The sequence below is a fragment of the Heterodontus francisci genome, chromosome 8, assembly GCF_036365525.1.
Source record: "Heterodontus francisci isolate sHetFra1 chromosome 8, sHetFra1.hap1, whole genome shotgun sequence".
Classification (NCBI taxonomy): domain Eukaryota; kingdom Metazoa; phylum Chordata; class Chondrichthyes; order Heterodontiformes; family Heterodontidae; genus Heterodontus; species Heterodontus francisci.
In genome coordinates, this window is record NC_090378.1 from 82799871 (window position 1) to 82818952 (window position 19082).

Here is a 19082-nt window from a genome sequence, read left to right on the forward strand (position 1 = left end):
CTCCTCCCATCTTTCCCAATCAACTCTGCATAACTCTCAATTCTTTTCTCCCTCATTTGTTTATCTAGCTTCACATTGAATGCATCTACTCTCTCAACTGTTTTCCATAGTAGCAAGTTCCATATTCTCACCACTTTCAAGGTAAAGAAGTTTCTTCCGCATTCCCCATTTCATTTCTTGGTGACTGACATATTGATGACCTCTAAGTTTGCTGTTCCCTACATTTGGAAACTTTCATTATTTTAAAGATGTTTTATTAGGTCACCCCTCAGCCTTCTCTTTTCAATGGACCAAGCCTGTTAAAATGTCCAAATATTTAATATCGCCACATTAATCTGTCACATTACTATAATTGGATTTCCCATGTTCATCTGGACCCTAGCCTGCCATTGCCATGTGTATTGTGTTAATTTCCTGGAAATCACAAGATAGGTGAAGAAAGATGGCAAATGCTTTTATCAGCAATCACTGAAGATTCTAATGTGGTGAACCTTTTTTTCTCTCTAAAACCGTAAGTTCAACCATTGATTTGCCTTTCAATGCTTTTGTTAAAGTTTCTATCTAAAGACCAAAACCTCCAAAACTGAGGGCAGGTGCTGACTTTATACAAACTCACAGAGCATTTCAAGTTTCAGAGGAAACCACTTGAATTGCTTCCATCACTTTTCAAAAGGTTTCTGACCTCATGCCTGGGAAGCTATGGGCTTTTTGAATGAAATACAAGATCTGGCAGATTTGAACTTGAGCAGCCAAGGGTAGCCGAGATACTGAACCTCTCAGGACATTAAAAAAGCAATCCTCATCACTAAAATGTTTAGATGGCGATGCAGAGGAAAGTTTTTCAGTTTCCCAGGTATTTCTGGAACTGTTCCTTTTCATTGATATCCCCACAGCTTGGGCCTAATGCATTCTACCAACGGGGACTAAGCTGTGGGAACTTGTGGTGAGTACATACCTTAAGAGGGGCTGTCAAAGATATGAATGGGAGAGTCATTTTTGTGCTGAGAAGGAATGATTGGCAGGGTTGGAGGGCAGTAGTAAAGTCAGTTTGAGAGTAGTGTTACGAATGCTTCCATTTTTTGTTAAATAAACTGAAATGGAATCCACGGATGTGTTTTTTTTTGGCAAGGGTCACAGGTTTGAATTGTAAAGTTACCGGTAGGCACCTGTCTTCAAATAATTACCCAGCAGGGGTTTTTGACTTGGGGAAGATATTTACAGAGAAGTGACAGGTCAAGATTTATAGGGGTCAGGAGGCTTGACTCCTGACATTGTTTATGGTTTCACTTTGGCCAGTAAGTTGACATATGGAAAATGCTATTAAAAAGACAGTTGGAGAAAACTTGCCAAGAACAAACCACTCGAACTCAGTCTGTGCCAGCAGCTTGGAAAAAGCCTGCCAGTTTTCCATCTTAGGAGCTGAAAGACCAGTGTAAGGAGATGCCTGAAACTGTGGTTGCATTCCTCCTGTAAGGCCTGTGTCTGAAAGCTCTGTTGCTATGTTTCCTGGAAGCCTACTCAAAATGATCAACGTTGCCTGAAAAGAACTGTTCCAGTAAGATCCCAGTGACAACTGTCTATACGCATATGGGACGCCAAACCAAAACAAAGGACATCTTTCCATATCCTTTTCTTCAAGAATCAGCAAGTATTTAAACCCAATTTTTTTGTCTGTTTTTGTAACAAAGCTCAAAAACACAAATCCCTTTGTTTTTATGGTTAACCGGTGTATTTTTTTTTAATTCGTTCCAGGGATGTGGGCATTGCTGGCTAGGCCAGCATTTATTGCTTATCCGTAACTGCCCTTGAAAAGGTAGTGGTGAGCTGCCTTCTTGAACCGCTGCAGTCCATGTGGGGTATGTACACCTAGAGTGCTGTTGGGAAGGGAGTTCCAGGATTTTCACCCAGCGACAGTGAAGGAACGGCGATATAGTTCCAAGTCAAGATGGTGTTTGGTTTGGAGGGGAACTTGCAGGTGTTGATGTTCCCATGCATCTGCTGCCCTTGTCCTTCTAGGTGGTAGAGGTTGCCAAACTTGGTCAAATGCTGCCTTGCTGCCAAGGGCAGTCACTTTCACCTCACCTCTTGAGTTCAACTCTTTTGTCCATGTTTGAACCAAGGCTACAAAATACTTAAAGGGATAGACAGGGTAAATGCAGCTAAGATGTTTCTCCTGGTTGGGGAGTCTAGAACCCGGGGACACAATTTCAAAATAAGGGGGAAGCCACTTAGGATCGAGATGAGGAGAAATTTCTTTACGCAGAGGGTTGTGAATCTTTGGCATTGTCTACCCCAGAGGGCTGTAGAAACTCATCATTGAGTATGTTTAAAGCAGAGATTGACAGATTTCTAAATACTAATGACATAAGGGGATATGGGGATAGTGTGGGGAAAAAGGCATTGAGATGGAGGATCAGCCATGATTATATTGAATGGCCTGCTCCTATGTAATGAGGTCAGGAGCTGAGCGTCAGTGAGTAGGTCATTGCTAAGCAAGTGGCGCTTGATAGCACTTTCGACGACACCTTCCATCACTTTACTGATGATTGAAAGTAGACAGATGGGGCAGTAATTGGCCAGGTTGGACTTGTACTGCTTTTTGTGAACAGGACATACCTGGGTAGATGCCAGTGTTATAGCTGTACTGGAACAACTTGACAAGGGGGGCAGCAAGTTCTGGAGCAGAGATCGTCAGTGCTATTACCGGAATGTTGTCAGAGCCCATGGCCCTTGCAGTATCCAGTGCCTTCAGTTGTTTCTTGATATCATGCAGAGTGAATTGAATTGGTTGAAGACTGGCATCTGTGTTGCTGGGGACTTCAGGAGGAGGCCAAGATGGATCATCAATTCGGCACTTCTGGCTGAAGATTGTTGCAAATGCTTCAGCCTTATCTGTTTCATTGATGTGCTGAGCTCCCCCATCATTGAGGATGGGGATATTTGTTGAGCCACCTCCTCCAATTAGTTGTTTAATTGTCCACCACCATTCATGACTGGAAGCCTACCCAAACTGATCTTCAATGTCGTCTGAAAAGAACTGTTCTAGGAAGATCACAGTGACAGCCGTCTACATGCATTTGGGATGCCAAAACGAAGGACATCTTTCCATATCTTTTCTTTCTTCAAGGATTAGCAAGTATTTAATCCAAGTGTCTTTTTGAAACAGAACTCAAACACAAATCCCTTTATTTTTTCTGGTTCACCGGTGTATATGTGTGGGTGTGAGGGGTTAAGATAAAAAGGGGAACTTTAATATTTCAATCTGTGTGTTTATCCTTTACTTCATTACTGGTTAAGCCTAGTTTTATAATTGATAATTTTGTTGTTTATTAAAGAAACCTAGGTTGTGTGTTTTATTCTGGGATAAAAATAGGGTTTATAATTGACTATCTGTAAATGGGAAAACATTTTAATATGTGTTGTGACCTGTAGAGAAGTGGGACTAGAATAAACAGTGCACTCCTGACACCTCAGTCATTATAGTAGACATAACTCTTTGGTTCACAATCCAGATGACCTAGTTGGGTGAACCTGGTAAGCAGCACCAAACCCAGACAGCTAGAACACAAAGGTGTTGCTGCTTTGTGTTAAGTCCTTCCACTAGTGAAGGCAGAAGTCCACTGTATAACTGATGAGGAAATACAAAGAATTGATACTGTTACGACTGAGGCGGGAATAATGCACCGTCAATTCAGTCCCATTGCTCCACAGGTCATAGGATATTATTGAAGTTTCCCATCTACCGGAAATGAGCCAAATTAAACTCTTTGTTAACTCCCAGAATAAAACACACCAAACCAGGTATCTTTAAACAACATAAAAGCAAAATACTGCAGATGCTGGAAATCTGAAATAAAAACAAGAAATGCTAGAACCACTCAGCAAGGTCTGGCAGCATCTGTGGAAAGAGAAGCGGAGTTAATGTTTCGGGTCAGTGACCCTTCTTCGGAACTGGTTCCAAAGAAGGGTCACTGACCCGAAACATTGACTCCGCTTCTCTTTCCACAGATGCTGCCAGCATTTCTTGTTTTTATCTTTAAACAACATATTAACTACTTATTAATAAACTAAACCTTAAACAATGCTAAGATAAATCTATGTCTGAAAAGACTTTATAACTTCTTATTCCTCCTAACCCTCATGCACGCGCGCACATACTTTCAAAAAGCAACAGTTAATCGGTTCTAAAATATTGTTTGAAATTAGAGCTGATTCCTAAAAGAACTAGATTGTAAGTTTTGGCGGGTTATGTCCCTAGTCCGGTGAGGTATCCCAGACTCGAATAGTCAGATGCACCTTGAAGTCTCCATGCAAATTTGATGAACAGTCTGTAATGGATAGGCATTCATGGCACTTTGGCTACAGCAGGCATCACAAGGAGTATAGCAACAGGTCTATTTGGATTTTGAATTAGGAGTTTAACAGTAGAAACTTTGTGAGTTTCCAGATCTCCCAGAAACACAAAAGGCAACAGAAAGTCATTTCTGAGGTAGAGACTTCTTAGAGATGGGAGACAAAAGGAATTTGCTACCTCCAATAATGCAAATATTCCTTTCCAGGGGTTTTTCCTCTTTAGGCGAAACACAGCCTGTAAGCCAATGTAGATTTTCTGCTGAGACACTCAAAGACCATGCTTCGCTTGTCTGTTAGTTTAAACCAGTTCTAATCAGTCTTTACACAGAGTCAAACTGATACAATACGACATGTGACCACTTTCTCACTGTTGCTTAGGAAACAGGCTTGCAGCTCGCACACAAAGGCACACAGACCCCTTTAGTTTTTAAATTGAAAGAAAAAACACTTCCATGACAATACTTAGACTTGGGTTGCACAGAGTAGGCAGCTACTGAAACTCCACACCTCTAACTGGTAGAATCACCATTTAATAAGGTATGTGCCCATACTGTGCTTGAGGCTGCTGACAATATATCTGCATATTTTCTGGTGAGTTCTGATGCTTACACAGCTGTTTACATGGAGCACATGGTTCCTGCTGCCTGTCCTATTCCCGAGAACTACGGGTTTGGCAAACGACGAACTAGAACCATCCTTATGGAGAAATGTGGGGTCTCTCGGATCCAGGATGATATACCTAGAAATGGAAATTTAGAACGAAGTCTACTTATGCTGAAATGCCAGTAGTCTAATAATATCAGAACCAGGCAGTATGCCAGGACATTACTACTGCAAAGCTGTAACCTTCTGGGTACATTACTCCAGGGGTCTGTTGACCAACTCACTAGCCTGGAATATAGGGCTGTACTTTACCCTCTGCAGATGGGAGACGTCCACCGACCGGTGGCGAACCTGCCTCCACCTGGCCTAGGGATCCGGCCTGTATTTTACGGTCCTCAGGCCTTCCAATTGGTGAGGTGGGACTTCCACCTCATTCTGGCAGCTCTCTGTCCCAGCAGCACCACTGGGACTGCAACCCAGCCATCATAAGGAAGATGAAAGACGGCCAAGGAAGGAAGGTAAGTTTTTGGGGTCTCACTGGGGGTGATCGGTCAGGCTGGTCGATTGGGGGGGGGGGGGAAATGGGGATGTGTGTTGGGGGTAATTGGAAAATACAGCTATTTTTGACCCTATGTAGAGATCTACAAACTGTAAAGTGTCTTTTGTAAGCCGAGAAGATTGCATTTTACAATATACAGAGGATTTTCTGACACAGAATTAAGTATTTTGCATCAAAATCTGGATAAGTATCCTGTTTATCCAAATGATTATTATAGAAATAGGCCCGAGTGTTTCTTTGAAAACCAAAGCTGCCTTGTGTGCGTGGTAATTCTAAGTTCTGTCAAAGCTGCAAAGGAACCTTGCTGGTGCCATCTGTTGTTTACTGCAGGTTACTACATGATGCAGTGTGCAAGCAGTTGATTTCTTCATCTCCTTTTCACTTGTCCTGCTGACTATATTCTCGAGTCATTTACAGTATACGAGACTGCCATTCGGCCCATCGAGTCCATGCCGGCTCTTCCGCAGAGCAATCCAGTCAGTACTACTCCCCCGCTCAATCCCCATAGCCCTGCAAGTTTATTTTATTCAAATGCGCAACCAATTTCCTTTTGAAATCATTGTCTCCATTTCCACCAACCTCATGCAAAGCAAGTTCCATGTCATTACCACTCGTTGTATAAAAAAGTTCTTCTTCACATTCACCCTGGATCTCCTGCCCAAAACCTTCAATCTGTGTCCCCTCGTCATTGTACCATCAGTTAGTGGGAACAATTTTGCCTTATCTAATTTACTTAAGCCGGTCATAATCTTGTACACCTCTATCAAACTCCTTTGCTTCAGGGAGAACACCACCAGCTTTTCCAGTCTAACCTTGCAACTAAAATCCCCCATCCCTGGAACCATTCTGGTCAATCTCCTCTGCACCCTCACATCTTTCCTAAAGTGTGGTGACCAGAACAGGATACAATACTCTAGTTGGGGCCTAACTAGAGCTTTATAAAAGTTCACCATAACTTCCCTGCTTTTGTAATCAGTGCCTCTATTTATGAAGCCGAAGATCCCATATGCTTCACTAACCACTCTCTCAATATGTCCTGCCACCTTCGACAATCAATACACATGCATCCCCAGGTCCGTCTGCTCCTTCACACTCTTTAGAACTGCGCCATTAAGTCTATATTTCCAGTTCCTGTTGCATTCTGCATCTTTATCCTCTCCACATATGGCTAACTTCAATTAATCAACTACGTTGTACAGAAAACATGAATTTAGGAATAAAAAGGGGGTAAATGCTGGAAACGCACAGCAGTTCATCAACACCTGGAAGGAGGCTGGTGATTAATGTTAATTTTCTGGAATTAATGGAAATATACAGATATACACGTTTCCAAATACACAGAAAAAAAACAAGAGAAGGGACAAAGCTCAGGGCTGGGCTGCTGGAAAGAATAAAAACAAGGATAAATAGAAAGTATTGACTATTTTTAAACCCCATGCTTGACATCACCCAGTGACACTAGGAAGGAGAAAAGGGAATGATCCTAGGAACAAATAAGTTAGCAGTAGGACACTATTTCTATACCCTGGGGTAGCGGGGAGGAGGGTGATGGTGGTCAGAGACAATATATTTGGAGCATAAAGGGAATGAGTTAGGAAAGCTTGAAGCAGCACAGACAAACAATAAAGTAGATATGTAGAGATTGGAGGCTAGACACGAGGGAGTGGACCATTCAACCTTTTTCTTGCATCCTTTCCAGGATTTCAAAAGGTGTCACAAGATCTTCCAAATATGGAAGGTGTTTCAAATCTTCAGCAGACTTTAGTTTGAGAGAAAGTATTTAGCACAAGGGAGGAAAGCAAACTTTTTAGACGTAGCTGTCGCAATGCAGGAGATGGAAAGAGAGCCACAAGTAGTCGGAGATATCAAGGGCAAGAACATCCTTGGTTAATTATTAATATGGAGTCAGAGTGTTGAGGAGCTAACAATCAAAATTTCACTATCCCAAGAACAGTCATGAAGGTCAACAGAGTACTAATTTAGCATTGCACAGGGATGAGAACTGTGAAAAGTTGGTTAATGTAGAGCAAAATCATCAAAAAAAAACTGGATAGGGCTGGATGATTAGTTTATAACATCATTGATGTGAAGCATGAAGAGTGGGTGAGGGAAACAAATCCTTGCAAAACTTAGACTTAAAGCCACAAGAGCTAAATGATAGGAATCAAGTCAGTCATGACTATCGCTGGCATATTGGCTAGGCCATATGATACTAACCTATTTAGAAAGAAATGGTGTCAGAACCATCAACGGCTTTGCAGATGCCGATGACAATAATAGCTTCAACATATTCAAAAGCAGAGTACCAGAGGTAAGAATATTAGTGGCATGATCAAAATAGTGATCTTTGATTACACAGAACATTCAATGTGATGAGTAATTGAAAGCAGCTCTCAGTCTGAAGGGAAAGAGGATTCGCTTAGAAATATGGGAACATTAACACATTTCCATGAAAAATAGCCCAGCAGTAAGCAATTGAAGAGGTAACATAGCACAATGGTAAGTTCAGAGGCACAGATGTTGAAGATGATGGGGTTGGGGGTGGGGGGAGGATACAATCAGGATTGAAGTGTTCCCACAATTGAGTAGAGGATCGGATTGTGATTCTGTAAGTCAAAGAGTCTGCAGAGGGATATAGATAGGTTAAAATGAGTGGGCAAACATTTGGCACACGGAGTATAATGTGGGAAAATGTGAGATTATACCCTTTGGTAGGAAGAATAAAAAAGCAAAATATTTAAATGGAGAGAGACTACAGAATGTTGCAGTACAGAGGGATCTGGGTGTCCTTGTACATGAATCACAAAATGTAAGCGTGCAGGTACAGCCAGTAATTAGGAAAATAAATACAACGTTGGCCTTTATTGCAAGGGGATGGAGTATAAAAGTAACAAAGTCTTGCTACAACTGTACAGGGTGTTAGTGAGACCACACCTACAGTACTGCATACAGTTTTGGTCTCCTTATTTAAGGAGGAATATACTTACATTAAAGGCAGCTCAGAGAAAGTTCACTGGGTTGAATGCTGGGATGTAGGGGTTATTAAATGAGAAAAGGTTAAGGCTATACTCAATGGAGTTCAGAAAAATGAGGTGATCTGACTGAAACATGTAAGATTTGAGGGGTACTAAAATAAAAGCAAAATACTGCGGATGCTGGAAATCTGAAATAAAAACAAGAAATGCTGGAACCACTCAGCAGGTCTGGCAGCATCTGTGAAAAGAGCAGAGTTAACGTTTCGGGTCAATGACTGTCACTGACCCGAAACGTTAACTCTGCTTCTCTTTTCACAGATGCTGCCAGACTTGCTGAGTGGTTCCAGCATTTCTTGTTTTTATTTCAGATTTGAGGGGGCTATATAGGGTGGATGCAGAGAGGATGTTTCCCCTCGTAAGGCAAATCTAGAACTAGGGCACAATTTCAAAATAAGAGGTTGCCCATTAAAGGGGATCAGGAGGAATTTAATCTGAGGATTGTGAATCTTTGCAGTTCTCGACCGCAGAGAGCAGTGGAGGCATAGTTATAGACTATATTCACGGCTGAGTTAGACAGATTTTTTGAACCATCAGGGAATCAAGAGTTATGGGGAACAGGCAGGAAAATGGAGTTGAGGCCAAGATCAGATCAGCCCTGATCTTATTGAATGGTGCAGCAGGATCAAGGGGCCATATGGCCTACTCCTGTTCCTATTTCTTATGTCCCTATGAATCATAGAATGGTTACAGCACAGGAGGCAGCCATTTGGCCTATCATGTCCCTGCTGGCTCTCCAAGAGCAAATCAGCTCATCCCACTCTCCAGCCCTTTCCTCATAGCCCTGCAAATTTTCTCTAAGGTACTTATCCAATTCCCTTTTGAAAGCCATGATTGAATCTGCCTCCACTACACTCTCGGGCAGTACACTCCAGATCCTAACCACTCACTTTTTCCTCATGTTGCCTTTGGTTCTTTTGCCAATCACCTTAAATCGGTGTCCTATGATTCTCGACTCTTCTGCCAATGGGAACAATTTATGGACTCTGTCTTGGCCTCTCATGACTTAGAACACCTCTACCAAGTCTCCTCTCAACTTCCTCTTCTCCAATCTATTCACATAACTGATGTCCCTCACACTGGAACCATTCTCAAATCTTTTCTACACCCTCTCTAAACCCTTCACATCCTTCCTAAAGTGTGGTTGGACACAATACTCCAGTTCAGGCTGAACCAGTGTTTTATAAAGGTTCACCGTAACCTCCTTGCTTTTGTACTCTGTCTCTATGTATAAAGCCCAGAATCCCATATGCCTTAATTGCTTTCTCAACCTGCCCTGCCACGTTCAACAATTTGTGCACATATACCCCTAGGTCCCTCCATTCCTGCACCCCCTTTAAAATTCCACCCTATATTTTACATTGCCTCTCTATGATTGTCCTTCCAAAATATATCATTTCACACGCCACGTGTCCGCCCATTCCACCAGCCTATGCCCTCTTGAAGTCCATCACTATCCTCTTCACAGTTCACAATACTTCCAAGATTTGTGCAACAGCAAATTTTTAAAATTGTACCCTGTACACCCAAGTCTAGGTCATTAACATATCAAGAAAAGCAGTGGTCCTAGTACTGAGCACTGGGGAACCCCACTGTATATCTTCCTCCAGTGCAAAAAAATATTCAGCCCTACTTTTGGTTCCTGTCACTCAGTCAACTTCATATCCATGCTGCTGCTTTCCCTTACATGAGTTTCAACTTTGCTGGCAAGTCTATGATGTTGCAATTTATCTAATGCCTTTTAGAAGTCCACATACACAACCACCATGTTACTCTCATCAACCCTCTCTGTAACCTACAAACAGCCTTTAACAAATCCATGCTGGCTTTCCTTAATTAATCCACACTTGCCCAAGTGACTGTTAGATTTTAGAATGATAATTCAGGACAAAATTTTCTTGCCACTGAGGTTAAACTGACTGGCCTGTAGTTGCTGTATTTATCATTATACCTTTTTTTGAACAAGGGTATAAACATTTGTAATTCTCCAGTGCCTCTGCAATTTCCACCCTTACTTCCCTCAGTATCCTCGGATGCATCCCATCCGGTCCTGGTGACTTGTCAACTTTAAGTACAACTAGCCTTTCCAATACCTCTATTAATTTTTAGCCCAGTGTCTCAACTACCTCCTCTTCCACTATGACTTCGGCAGCATCTTCTTCATTGGTAAAGACTGTTGCAAAATAGTCATTTCGTACCTCAGCCATGACCTCTGTCTCCACGCATAGATACCTTTTTTTGTCCGAATCAGCCCCACCTCTCCTCTTACTACTTATATGCCTATAGAAGACTTTTGGATTCTCTTTTATATTAGCTGCCAGTCTCTTCTCATACTCTCTCTTTGCTGCTCTTTCTTTTTTTCACTTACCCTCTGAACTTTCTACATTCAGCATGGTTCTCACTCGTATTATCAACCTTACACCTGTCACACACCCTTTTTCTGCTTTGTCTTACTTTCTATTTCGTCATCCAGTGAGCTCTGGCTTTGGTTGTCCTACCTGTCCCCTCATGGAAATGTACCTCAACTGTATCTGAACCATCACCTCTTTAAAGGCAGCCCATTGTTACGTTAGTTTGCCTGTCAATCTTTGATTCCAATTTACCTGGGCCAGATCTGTTCTCACGCTACTGAAATTGGCTTTCCTCCAACTAATTATTTTTACTCCAGATTGCTCCTTTTCCATAGCTAACCTAAACCTTATACTATTATCACTGTTCCCTAAATGTTCCTCTACTGACACTTGATCCACTTCATTTCCTAGAACCAGATTCAGCTAGAAACATACTGAACAAGAGAATTCTCCCGAACACATTTCAAAAACTTCCCCCTCTCTGGCCTTTACATTACTATCCCAGTTTATATTAGGAAAATTAGAATAAAGACTTGGCAGGAATAAAACAGATTGGAGCAAGGGAGAGTTGTTGTCCTTTCAGATATCTCATCCTCACTTGGAGCAGAATAATTCAGTTTTACCCCTCTGCTAAGCTATGCTGTACTTGACCTGGGAGTGAATAAAGCTGCCATTGAATGCAAAATGATCCATTTCCTACTTTGGTGAGCAGAAAACAATGCATGTCGGTTGCCCACGGTTAGCACTGTTAACAATACACTGAATTCAAACAACTGGGCCTAGGCTGAAATTGGAGCTTTGACAGATGCCTAAAAATATAATTGGTCTACATTTTATGAGTTTCACCACCAACTGGAGCTCTCCACTTCTAGGAAATTGGCTGAAGGGAAGAGAGAAAAAAAAACAAACTGCAAAATTCCACCTTGTGGAAGAGAAGATTTTCACTGAATTAAGAATAGTGCAGAATAAGCTGCGTCAAAGAATGGTAGCCCTGATTGTCCATCTGTTGTAACAGAAGGGGACATCATTGTGACAGGTAACAAAGAAGAATTAAAGAGACAGAAATCAAAAAGATAATTGAGGTTAATAGCATAGATGCATTTAAGAGGAAGCTAGATAAACATGAGGGAGAAAGAAATAGGTTATGCTGAGAAGGTTAGATGAAGGGGGTGGGAGGCAGCTTGTGTGGAGCATAAACACCTGTATTAGACTAGTTGAACCAAATGGCCTGTTTCTCTGCTGTACATTCTAGGTAATTATATGTAAAAAGTCAGCGTCATTTACAGCATAGGAGGCCATTCAGCCTATCGAGTCCATGCTGGCTCTCTGTGGAGCATTCCAGTTAGTCCCACTCCCCCACTTGACCCCCATAGCCCTGCAAGTTTATTTCCTTCAAGTGCCCAACCAATTTCCTTTTGAAATCATTGAAGTTTTCTGCTTCCACCACCCTTGTGGGCAGCGGGTTCCAGGTCATTACCACTCGCTGCATAAAAAAGTTCTTCTCACATTCGCCCTGTATCTCTTGCCCAAAACCTTCAATCTGTGTCCCCCTCGTCCTTGTGCCGTCAGCTAATGAGAACAGTTTTTCTTTGTCTACCTTATCTAAGCCTGTCATAATCCCTTCAAACTCCTTTGCTCCAGGGGGAACAACCCCAGATTTTCCAATCTAATCTTTCAACTAAAATCCCTGGAACCATTCTGGTAAATCTCCTACGCACCCTCTCAAACACCTTCACATCCTTCCTAAAGTGTGACAACCAGAACTAGACCCAATACTCTAGTTAGGGCCTAACCAGAGCCTTATAAAAATTCAGCATAACTTCCCTGCTTTTGTACTCAATGCCTGTATTTATGAAGCCCAAGACCTCATATGCTTTGCTAACCACACTCTCAATATATCCTGCTACCTTCAAAGAACAATGCAAATGCAACCACAGGTCCCTCTGTTAATGGCACAGTTCTAAAGAGTGTGCATGAAGTCTATATTGCCTCTCCCTATCCCTTCTGCCAAAGTGCATCACCTCTCAATTGTCTGTATTAAATTCTATCTGCCACTTGTCTGCCCATTCTGCTAGCCTATCTCTGTCCAGTTACAGGAAGCTCACATCATCCTCACTGTTTGCCACCCCTTCAACTTGTGGTATCATGGGCAAATTTTGAAATTCTACTCTGCATTTAAAGATCCAAGTCATTTATATATAGCAGAAAAGCAGTGGTTTTAGCACTGACCCTTGGGGAACACCATTGTCTATCATCCTGCAGTCTAAACTTAAACAATTTATCATGACTTGCTGTTTTCTGTCCTTGAGCCAATTTTTTTATCCAATTGGACACTGACCCACCATTCCATAAGCCTCAATTTTGTTAACCAGACTTTTATGTGGTACTTCAAATGCTTTCTTATAATCCATATAGACAACATCCACTTGATCAAAATTCTCTGTTACTTCATCAAAAAAATTCAATTAAGTTTGTCAAGCAGGATTTGGTTTTTACAAATCTGTGCCGGCTATCCTTAATTAACTCAAACCTCTCCAAGTGCCTGTTGATTTATTCCCTGATTATTGTTTCTAAAACCTTACCCACCACTGATATTAAAGTATTGCAGATTCAGTGAGATTAAACAGTAAATTAATACAGACCTTTACTTGACACAGCAATTCACATGAAAAGCTGAGGTTGCACAAAATTAAATTTACCTGGACATTACATTGAATAGGATCTTATTTCATCTTTTCCTTCAGTAACCTTTTACTCTTATGAAGGCAATGCTTAGTACAGTTTTATAGATGCCCGTAACCCATCTAGTACCTCACCCAAGTGTCCATTCTTCATGCACAAATCTGGAAAACAAGTGATTCAAATATGTGGCAACACAAGGGTCCCCAAGTCTAGAGGGGTGAAAAAAAAAATCAGACAGGGCCTTTGCTCCAGAGTTAGATGTTGCCCCAATCTGATACTTTCACAAACACAACTATCAAGATAGTGACCATGAACAAAGACCCTGCCTGATTTTTCACTTCGAGCTCAGGAAACCCTATGCTGCCATTGGCAATACATTTACTACTAACCTACATGAGAATAACTAACTTAGAGACCGGAGTTGGAATATTCCTGGAACATATGGATCGGTGTCACACAAGATAGTACTTTTGCCCAAGTTATTGGGGTACAAGAGTACTCCAGCTTCATACAAAAAAAAAAGCTCTTTCTTACCTGTGCTGTGCAGTTGCTCAAACAATGGAGAACTTCAAGGGTACACAGGCTAAACAGAAATGGTAAAACTGCCATCCTTACACATTCATTTTTAATGGAAATCCCACTTCTCTTTTCAACTCACAACGAACTGTCAAATTAATGTTCCTAATACAGGACAGAAAATGCTAATATCGTTTTGCTTCCCTATAACAGATTGCACATTTAAGAAGGTAAATTCACTTCAATGTAATATTAAAACATTTCCAGACAACTCAGTACCCTGCGCTTGTCAGTTTGTTTGAAATTAATTCACTGTCAAACCCAATTTACCTTCAAAAAGCAACTTGAAGTATTACATAAAGACTTTGACTCACTACAGCTAAGAGCATTAATTACACAACTGCAGCACGCACACAGTTTAAAATGTCAATCAGTCTGCAGTAACTTACATTACACATTGACATTTGAAGGCAAATGTTGGAGTAGAATTAGGTGGATAAAACTCCTAAGTATCACAAATCCACCTGTATTAAAGTTTTATTAAGAAAGCTTTGTTCACATTTAAAGTGACATACGAAAAACAGATTTAATCAATGACTGCAAATTAATATTGAAAGCATATGCTACTAATGACAACCATAAAAACAGCCATGTGAAAGTAACTGGAAAAAAACTGAGTGAAAGTAAATTAGATTATATCATGTAAGAAAAATACAATCAGGATTTCTCAAAAATCACATTTATCCAATTTGGATGCAATTAATCCTATTAATGCTTGAGTAGTTTGGTAGCAAATATTTTGAGGTTAAAGCATAATGAGCCTACCATCCAGTACTCACCCTTAAATGTACCAGTAAGCATAACACCATGAACACAGCTCTTTTTTTTCCTTTTGTAGCACTCTCACATTTATAAGCTAATATTTTATTAAATTGTAATAAATTCCATTTTTAAGGTTGGATTCTACAACCCTATCAATATAGGTCCGACTTCCAAACTGGTTTCCTAAGGCATTGCATTTTCATGTTATTCAACTGTAACAAGAATTTTCAACAAGAGTCCAGTGGGCCCAATAAGCCTAGTGGGAGGAGGCTCGTGTGGAGCATGAACCACCAGCATGAACCAGTTGGGTCAAATGGCCTGTTTCACATTCTACGCAATCAACCCTTTCGACCAGTCTTTTCACCCTACACCTCAATTTCCGCTCTCTAAAAATGCATTTAATTATCTATTGAACAAGTTTACACCGTCCCCTTCAGTGGCTTTCACTGATAATTTATCCAACAACTATCACTCTTTAGATAAATTGCGCCATTGGACACATGGTATTGGACCATTTTGCCAGAAAATACTTTAACTGGAAAATGTACTTCTTTATAACTACAATTCTCACATTTCTGGTGAATTTTCTAAGTTTTAAAAAGAATCTCAGGCCAAACAGGACTTTCAAATAATTACAACAATGGGAAGGTTTATGGATCTTTGTAAAGCACATACCATGGTGCATTCGACAACCTGTATAGGTTCAGAATCAACTTACAAGAAAGCACAAGTGCAGCAAGGCTAATAACTGCTGCCAGTAAAGATCAAGATATGAGGAAAGAGCTAATTACAGGAATTGAAGCAACCGAGAGGTAAAAGAGTCTCCGCAATGTAATTAACATTTCATACACACCACAAAACATTCTAAAACAGCTCAAGTTTCCTTTTCACTTATTTCAAAGACACACACAAAAGGAAAGTTCAGACATCTTAGAACTGAAAGCAGTCCACCTCATTTTGTTACCACCTAGATATATTTCCCAATATTTGGCAAGTGAAACAAGGGTATTTATTGTTTTTAAATGTAGAGAAAATTACAGCACCAGTTCTAAGAAATTAGGTTATTTCTATACAACATATTGGCAATTTCTTCCAACACAGACAATGCAGCACAAGTCATACTTTAATAGTTTAGGAATAAAATAAGGGACATCACTTAGGCCAAGACTACTGACCGCATCATATTGGGACAAAATATTCTTAAACATCTCATCAGTGTGTTAAATATCAAGAGTTAGAAACATATATTTGATCTAAATACATATTTTTCCCACCAAAGCCTTTGAGTGCTATACCAACAGTAATTTGTGAGAGCTAGCAGGCATGCCAAGACTGAGAGACAGACTGTCTGACAACTGACATTTTATATCCATCAGCTTGCATGAGTCATTTTTACAATATTAATAAGTTTTTTCTTTGTAAAAATTTTTTTCTAGTATCTCAACTCTGTTAACATCTCAGTCCTGATAAAAATCTGCTGACATTCATCATCCTCACAACGCAATCAGCTCTCCTGAATCGTGAACTTGATCAAAATCTTAAAATTTGGCCCAAGAAAAGGTCCCAGGTTTGATTCCAATTTGGTGCGGAGTTGACTGATTGGGCTTGGCATCTCTTGGGTAGGGAAGTTTGGTGGCAGCAGGGTTGGGAGGGGTGGGAATTAACAGTAAATGACTGCAATGCCACCTGCAGTTGAATAACTTTACAGATTTGTTACCCTTATCCACAAGTGTCAAAATTGGCTTTGGACATTGCACCCTGGTTAATAGCTGAAGAGCAGCATGGAGTGACGAGAAAAAGGGGAAGGGAAAGGAAATAAGATTTGAAATTTCCAAATGGTCAAAAGGTTCAAATCCGAAATGACAAACTTACACACCATTGTTAAAAATGTTCTCCCTTTTAAAAGTTAGTTATTTTTAAGAATAGTTAATTGGTTTTATTAAAGACAAGCACCATTCAAAAGCAGCTATGCTATAATGACAAAAAAGTTTGTATATTCATAGATTTAAAAGTGCAACAATCGTGGAATTTCAACATTTCAAATCAATTCTTTCACTTCTTCTGATAGCAATTCAAAACTGGAACTTCTTGGTTTTCGTACTCTCTTCTGAGTAATCTACTGTTTAATACCCCAAATTGGCATAATCTAATTACTTAATTTTTCTTCACCAACCTCCCCCCCCCCAATACTTTCCAATCTTGGTAATGTTCTACAGGAACAGACCATGGCTCTTCAACTAGAGCTCCCCTCCAAAATTAAATCTTTGCATATTTTTGTATTGACCGCAGAGAAGGAAAGCTTTAAAAATAAATCTACAGAATTTCACCAACTTCAGCTACACCATTAACACATTCCCAGTTTTCATTAATTGCAATACACTGTTAGTGAGCATTCCATTGGGTAACTGAAATTATAAAAAGGATGTTTCACCATACTGTTACAAGCCTAAATAATTCCATGCAGCAATGTGTGCAGACAAAAGCCGCCAAAGTGCATTTACATTAACTTCAACACTATGTAGTTCATAGCTGCACAATGCACAACAAATGCATATGCTTAACATTCACTGTTTCCGCCACTTTCCCTTGACTTCATTGCTTTCCATGCATCTTTCTGGTTTTTAATATTTATCGATTTTATGCAGCATAGTAGCTAATTTTCTTTACATCCAGCATTTGTTACTTTAACTCTATTCTGATTTTCTTTCAGCAGATTGTTTTGTATTTATTTTCTGCCTTGCCCTCTATTGCTTTTTCTTTTACTTTTTACAGTTTCTTTTGGTTTGTACTCCTGTTCCATATTTCCTTTTATATCCTTGAAATTCATAAAATATACATACATATATTCAGTAAAGATGTACAATCTGGTCACCTGGTACTTGTAAGAGAATGCATCGACACACTGGAGTTTTAATTTAATTAGCACATGCTGGAACAATGCATCATTTTGGGGTCCTCTATATAGACAAAATCTTCTTGTTCACTTCACATTCCTTTTCCACCTCCTCTACTTCTTTTGGACCAGTTTTGTCACATGCCCACTTTGTATTCTTGGAGATTTCATCTGTGTTCTCCATCTGGGTAAGGCTTTTCACCTAATACCAGGAGATTTTTGAAGTTACAAAAAGTTTTGGAGAAGGTAAATGAAGGAATCCTGGTTCCACTGGTTCACAGATCAGTAATGGGCTGCAGATTCAGGATTAACACGAGAACCAAGATCACAGACAAAAGTACTTTTCTTTAAATTAAATAATGGAATAATTCACAAGTGCTTATTGAGGCAGAGCTCATAATGTCACTTAAAAATGAATTGGATTTGAGAAGGAAGAATACAAAAGGCTACAAGAGGAAAAGCAGGGAAATGGTAAATACATCCAGGTGAAATACTAGTACAAATATCGACGTGATGGGCCAAATCACCAGGCAAAAATCTGCATTTCACCCAAGAGATGGGAAATTGGAATGTCAGTCAAAACTTGAAGCTAGTTACCAGTCCATTTTATTCCAGTTTCTAATTTCTGTAGTTTTCAATTTATTGTAAACTCTGTCTCCCTATTCCATTCAACTGCACCTTCCCGTGTTTTGATGTGAAATTTGACACTCCAGATGAGGAATGTTATTGCACAAGAACAATACATTTCTCTCTCAGGCAACCATCAACAAACACTCCTACATCAGACTGGTGGAAAAGAAAGGCAAAATGCATTTATATGGCACCTTAACAGGTTTCTCAAACATCGCAAACTATTCACATAAAAAAAGGATAAAGATTCTGATTACCACTACCACTGTTCTGCCTGTACCACAGAATGCTATCCCTTACTGTATCAATTTGAGATCTCCATTTCCCATACTATCCTGGGCCTTTGAGTGTGCCAAACTTTGCTTCTGATTCAGGCAATTTGTGCTGTAGAAACAACCCCCTACAAATTGAGGTGAGGCTATAACCAGCAGACAGAAGAGGTTTTCATGGCTACATAGGTAAAAGTGCAGTGTGCTGACCTGAGCCACTGTGAACCCACAGAGTTTTACTATGCACTCTCCACAGCTTCCTACTTTAAGTAATTGCCTTTGCCTTATTCAGGTAAAGGTTCCTGAGTTTTTTCTGATGTGACACAGAACCTTTCCAACTAGCATGAACATCTGAAAGCATGCTCCCTTTTC